The following is a 7,541-nucleotide window of genomic DNA, read 5'->3' as shown; positions in this document are numbered from 1 at the left end:
TGGGGGGCCAGGCCTCGCCCGCGCGGGGCGACAGGCCCCCGCGTGCGCTGGGCATCACGCCTCGCCCGCGCGGGGCGCCAGGCCCCGCGTGCGCTGGGCGACACGCCCCGCGCGCGCTGGGCGGCACGCCCCGCGCTCGCTGGGCGGCACGCCCCGCGCGCGCTGGGCGACAGGCCCCGCGCGCGCTGGGCGTCAAGCTCGCCCGCGCTGGGCGGCGGCCTCGCCCGCACGGGCGGCAGGCTCGCCCAGGAAGTGGGGCGGCAGGCCCCGCTGCCGCCCAGGCGTGGGGCGGCAGGTGCCGCCCAGGCTGGGCGGCTGCTGCCGCCGTGCCCGGCGGCCGGCGCCGCCGTGGCCGATGCGGACACATGGTGCCTCACTCCGGGAGCCTTTTGGGAGTTCCAGACCTCCGAAAATATTCCAGGACCTGTTCTGCGATCCTCGCAACATTCCGGACGTTTTAAGTACCATATTGACATATTTTCGGTGATCTTCCGAAATAGCCTCCGGTCCGGCCGGACTGTTTGCAGTCCGGGAAAACAGGCTTTCTGAGCCTCAAAATTTGAGTATTCACAGTCCTCGATGTCCTTAATGGGGTCTACCCAAACTTGGTATTACAATCTTGAGAAGAGAGTAAGAAGAGATTGAAATGAGCTTACCACAGTTTTCCTCAAAAAATATGCTTACAATCTCCAAATGAGTGTTAATTCAAGAGATTTGGAAGCGATTGTGCAAAAACAAGATGAGACCTTCACAAATTATATGGCTATAGAGACCTTCACAAATGAGGAGCCATCTAGATACCAAGGAGCAAATTAATATATTCATCAAGGGGACTTTGCCAACCTTCCGTGAGAAGCTGTACTATATGCCACTGATCGAGTTTTCTCAAGTTTATGAAGTGGGGACTGCCATTGAAGACAAGATTAGAGAGGATACTATATGCCAAGGATCCAGCTAGTCAACCAAGACTCCAAGCACCAACAAAAACACAACAACAGCCCTGCTCTAGATTTGAGAGCTACCAATGTGCCGCAGAGGAGATTCTCTAACTTTGGCACTCCTCTCTAGAGTGTTCGCGAAAGTAAAAGCAGCAGTTCTGTTACTACTGCTTTTGCCAGGAACTCCTCCTGTAATTTTGCCAAAGAATTTCTATCATAATGCTTATTGTCACTTCCATCAAAGTAAGGGCCAAACAACTGATAGTTGCCTGTGATTAAAGCACGAGATCCAAGATCTAATCGACAATGATTAAGTTACTGATCCTAAGAAATCAAGGCCTAGCATGAGGACTAATCCACTCCCTAATTTTAGAAACGTGCCTCCTCCTAAGAACTTATATATGGTTGAGTCTGGAAAGACTCTTGAGGAGGTGCTGGCCGAGTTTGAAGAAGAGAGGGAGATGCTGTTAGAACAGATTTATGTTATGGTGCTCAATGTATGGGATAGTGATGAGGAATGGATGGAGCAAAGTGAGCAAGTTTGGATTGGCAGTGATGATGAGGTGGAGGTACATCCCAATACTCTAGACGTGTGGAGTAGCGAGGAAGAGGAAAAAGCCTAAACTGTAAGCCATATGACCCTTAGTGGTCGAATCAATCGGCTAGATATGATCAAGCCTCGAGAGGAGAAAGAAAAGGCAAGCTCGTCGGGTGTGCTAAAAATTGAAACAGAAGATGATGCTCTGATCAAATAGATGAAAAGACCCCATCCAAATGTAAGCATGTGGGACTTGCTAGTATCGTCAAAACAACACTCAGAATCTTTGCTAAAAGCCAAGGTAGAGATTTATGTTTGATAAACCATTTCTCCAGATGATTTTGTGGGGATAGTGCAACTTAATCCCCTCACTATCACCTTTTCAGATGATGGACTTCCTCCTAAAGGAAGGAATTACACCAAGGCACTATTCATAAAAGCCAAGGTTAGAGGGAGAGTTACTGGTAATGTAATGATAGATGACGGCTCTGCCCTGAATGTGTGTTCATTAAAGCTGCTTTCCAAGTTCAAGCTAGAATTGTCTGATTTAGAACCTTCTGATGTGGTGATTAGAGCATACAATGACTCTAAGAGACAAGTGGAGAGCATCTTCAACATAGTGATCAAGGTGGGGCGGATTGACAAGGAGACCGAGTTCATTATGATTGGTATCCCCCAACTTTCGCCTTGCTACTTGGGCGCCCATGGTACCATTCCTTGGGAGGAGTGCCATCAACACTACACCAGAAAATCAAATTTCCTTTTAATGGTGAAGTCATCACCATCCCAGCTGCTAAGGGTGGCCATATTACGATTTGGGGAACCGAAACCGTCGGTTCGAACCGGTCCCGAACCGTAACCGGAACTGGAGATTTTCGGTTCGGTTCTGGTTCCAGATTTCTAGAACCGAAACCGACGATTCTACAAAACTAGTCGGAACCAGATTGGAACCGGCGGTTCTCCGGCCGGTTCGAACCGACGGTTATAGCCGTTATAAACTATCAGTTGTGCTTTTTTTTTTTTTATTTTGTTGTGAAATCTCTTAATTACCCCTCCCAACAGCCATAAACGGCTACATAACGGCTAGCTTCAAGGGTATTTTTGGAAAAATAATTTTTTTGATTTATTATAAATACCTCATTTCATTTACAAATTCATCACAAAAAAATCTCTACTCTCTCTACAATATATTACACTCTACTCTATATTATTCTTCTCTACTCTACAATCTCTCTTATTAAGTTATTATTCTCTCTAATTTTTTTTATTCAATTTTCCAAATTATATCTTACTCTCATATAGTGGCAAGTGGAGGAAACTCAAATTCGGGTAAGGGCAAGGGAAATATTGGAGAAACACAATATTCACCTATCCCTACAAACGACATCTATGATTTCACTCTCAACCAATTTAATTTTGAGGGATATCCAAATGAAAATTTGGAAATTCCAACTCAAGAATCTGAATTTAATGAGCAATTGCGAGAAGATGAAGAGCAAGAGCAAGAGCAATGAGGACAAATTGTTGGAAGAGCAAGACAAAGTTCCGACATATTCGCCATTCGTTTCACGAAAAAATTCAAAGGTGAGAAAATGTACGATGTAATTTGCAATTATTATGGAAAATCTTATAAATTTAAACAAGCGGGCGGCTACAGATCATTTTGGAAGCATTTGGAGACAAAACATCCAACAAAAATAGGAGTTGATCGGTCTCAAACTCAAATTTCCGGGTACGCATCTTCTAACCTTTCTTTATTTCAATATTCTGAAAAAATACAAAAAGAAGAATTAGCAAAAATGATTTCTATGGAACATTTAGCTTTTAGTTTTGGTGAAAAAGTAGGTTTTAATAATTATTGTCAAAAGCTTTAAATCCTTCTGCTAAAAGAGTGCCAAGAAATAGTATAAAACGAACTATTATTTCTTTATATAATAAAGGAAAAAAAGAGTTAGAGCTTTTATTTTCTCAAATGAAAATTCGTGTTTCAATTTGGAGTGATCATTGGCAAATGCATTCTTATATGGGCATTACATGTCATTGGATTGATGATGATTGGAAAATTCAAAAAAGAATTATTGCATTTCGTGTTTTTGACGATAAACATACTGCAAATAATATTTATGCAAATAATATTTATAGAATAATTGTTTCAATTTTAGATGAATATAAGTTGACAAAAAAAATTTTTTCAATTTCATTTGATAATGCTTCTGCTAATACTAAATCAATTGTTGAACTTAAAAATATTTGTGAACCAAATATTGGTGGAAAATTTTTTCATATAAGATGTGCATACTATGTTTTAAATTTATGTGTACAAGATGGTTTAAAAATTCTTGAATCTTTTATTTCTCCAATTAAAAAAGCTATTTCATATTTATGGGGACATCCCCAAGTGATGAAAAGTTGGGCTAAATTTTGTAAAGAAAATAATAAAAGACCAAAACGTTTTCCAAGGGATGTCCCAACTCGTTGGAATTCAACATATGAATTACTAAACGAGTCTTTTTCTTATAAAGAATTATTATGCTTTTTTGTTACTAATAATATTGAAGAGATTAATTTATATCCACAAAATTGGGATATTTGTGCAAAAAATTTTAGATATTTTAAAAATTTTTAATGATGCTACCTATAAATTTAGTAGGGTTTATTATCCCACATCTTATTTATTTTTACCTATGTGTGTTAATATTGTTAGTGCACTCCAAGAATTTGAAAATGATTGTATATTAAAAGATTGTATTTTTTCAATAAAAAAAATGGTTATCTTATTTTAAAAATATACCACCCATTTATCTTGTTGCTATTGTATTTAATCCTAGATGTAAAATTGATGTTTTATGTGAACATTTGACTATTTATTATGAAGTATTAAATCTTGATATAGAAGATAATGTTAATATAAATGTAGTATTGCATGAAGTTAAACAAAATATTATGCAATTATATAATGAATTTGTTCAATTTTCTAGTTCATCTACTTCTAATTCTTCTCAATCTAATATTCAACAATTTCCAACACAAAGGGTAAGTGGTGTTGGTGTTGCTCAACAAGTTTTAATACAAAGACAAAAAAGACCAAGGGAATCTAGTTCTTTTTCTAAATTTGATAATTATCTAACAACTTCTTTTGAGTTTGGTGACGATTATGCAAATACTGATTTTTCAATTTTAGATTGGTGGAGTCGTCACGCCAATACTTTTCCAATACTTTCTTTAATTGCAAAACAAGTTTTAGCAGCTCTGGTCTCCACTGTTATGGTTGAACAAGCTTTTGGTCAAGGAAGAAACATACTTGATGAAACACGATCTCGTATGACACCCTATTCATTAGAAGCACAATCATGCGTGGATGATTGGAGCAAGGCCGAACTAAGAGCACAAGAAAATTTAAAAGAAAATGAAGATTTATATGATTTATACGATGGGTCCTCAACGGGAACATCAACCGGTGGTGCAAATAGCGATTAAGGTAAATAAGGTGAAATTGGTATAAGGTAAGTAAGAACTACGTGGGCTTTGATTCCTCTAAACCCTAAGAGGATACGTAGGCAACTTAATTTTTTTTTTTAAATTAAGTTCAAGCCCTTTTTTTTAAATTATGTTCAAATTTTTTTAAACCAAAAATAAATTCAGTTGAAGAATTTTTTTTAAAAAAATAATTATGTTCAAGTCTTTAAAAAAATAAATTTAATTGAAGTATTTTTTAATTTTTAGATGTATTTTTTTTACAAATAACTTTCACAAATTTATTAAATTTTGAAAACCGGTCTTCAAAATTTAAAATTTAAAATTATGTGATTCGCAGGAAAATCGATCGGAACCGTCGGTTTTGTCACCGTACCGAAATCGGAACCGAAACCGAACCTTTTCGGTTCAGTTCTGGTTCCAATTTTTTTGGAATCGAAACCGCCGGTTTCGGAACCGTGGCCACCCCTACCAGCTGCAAGTGAAAGGAGTGTAGCTACACTTAATGTGGACAAGCAAATAATCCTCCCATGAATTGATTTTCATATTGCCTTGTTAAGCATCGATATGGGGCCCACTGTCTCCAACATCATAAAGAGGATGATTATGAAAAAAGGAAAGGACTTGGAAAGGATCAACTGGGCATTACGAAGCTACCAAAAATCTGCACTCAAAGGGACCGACTAGGCTTGGGGTATAAATTTGGAAGCACACCGAAGAAAACATACGGCTGGTTGGACATGAATGGACGTTTCATCTATTCAAATGAGCATTCCTCTCCATGTCTGCCTATAGAGCCTTTTGAACACAAAGGAAAGACATACCCCGGCCTAGAGATCTTTGCAGATGTTATTGATTTCTTGGTAGTTAAGCCTAAGAAGCTTGTGGAAGAGAAAGAATAAAAAGAAGAAGAGAAGACACCCAAGAAAGAAGGGGTTGAAGGGCCACGAGCAGCCGAGGATAAAGGAAAGAAAGAGGAACAAGGAGAGGGACAAGATGCCTTGGAAGAGGAGAAGGAACAGAAGAATAAAGGGAAGGCTATCACCGAAGGAGAAGAGGACCCCGTGGATCAAGTACTGAAGGCGATCCGAGCCTACATAGAAGAGAGCTTTGAAGAAGCTAAAGCCTTTATTGATGTGTCTATTTCTGTTAGTGACGAGTCTAATTGTAATGAACTAGCTTTATTGTTTAATGAAATGAACTTTAATTTTGTTTACTTATTTGATGTCTTTCGTGATGGTTCCATTCATCAAGTAGATAAACACATGTGCATATTTGACATTAACTCATCATGCATGCTTGAATTCAATATTGGCATAAAAGATAATCCACAAATTCTATTAATTGGGCCAAATCTAATGCCGAAGTTAAACAAAAAATATAAAAGTCTGCTCGTGACAAAAAGGAAGCCTTCAAATGGAGTTACAAGGACATGCCAGAGATAGACAGATCTATAACTGAGCACACAATTACCCTATATCTTCGAGCCAAGCCAGTGAAACAAAAGAGAAGAAGGTTCAGACCAGAATAGGCTGAGAAGATTAAAGAGGAAGTGACCAAGCAGATAGATGCAGGATTTCTAGAAGCGGTTCACTATCCAGAATGGTTGGCGAACATAGTCCTAGTTCCTAAGAAAGATGGAAGGGTCAAAATGTGTGTGGACTACAGGGATCTGAACAAAGCATCACCGAAGGATGATTTTCCTCTCCCTCATATTAATATCCTAATTGATAATGCAACAATGATGGGATGCTACTCTATCGTAGATGGATTTGTAGGATATAACCAGATTCTTATGGCATTATTAGACAAGGACAAGACAACATTTGTGATAGAGTTTGGTACCTTTTGTGACATCCCGACCCGACAAAGCGATCCTAGGATGGGAGACTAGCTAGGGTAGTGGAATGCGGGACACAAGAATGAATCGAATCATATATCAAAAAGGGGGAAACTAATCATTAAAGGCGCCTTTTGGTGGATGGTTGGAGAGTTGGAAGAACTCCAGGGTTAAGCGTGCTCGCTTAACAGAAATCTCAGGATGGGTGACCTCCTGGGAAGTTTCCCATTTCACCTGCGGGACAAAACCGTGAGGGTGGGTGTATGTGTTGGCCGGGTTAGGCTGGGACACAACCCCGTGGCCAAAGCAGACAATTCCTCTGGTGATTAGAGCCGGGGCGTGACACCTTCTGCTACCAGGTAGGGCCACTTACCAAAGATAGCTACTACATTATTTCACGACATGATCCATAAGGAGTTAGAGGTGTATATTGATGATATGATTGTCATGACGAAGACAATAGAAGAGCATCCAGTAGCCCTGGAAAAGTTCACGGACAGAGTAATTAAGTACAATCTGCGGTTAAACCTAAAGAAGTTTGTGTTCGGGGTAACTTTCGAGAAAGTGCTAGGATTCATAGTAGGTTCTAAAGGAATGGAGATTGATCCAGACAAGATTAAGGTGATCGCTGCCAAACAAGTTTCTATAAAGATTTAGTGAGAAGCAAGTGAGAAGCTTTCTTAGAAAGATTTAGTATATCAGCAGGTTCATATCGAAGTTATCTATAGTATGTGATCCAATCTTCAAGCTT

The sequence above is a fragment of the Jatropha curcas genome, chromosome 8, assembly GCF_041381405.1.
Source record: "Jatropha curcas cultivar XTBG-Jc1 chromosome 8, XTBG_Jcur_1.0, whole genome shotgun sequence".
NCBI classification, from domain to species: Eukaryota; Viridiplantae; Streptophyta; class Magnoliopsida; order Malpighiales; family Euphorbiaceae; genus Jatropha; species Jatropha curcas.
Note: the sequence above shows the minus strand (reverse complement) of the source record.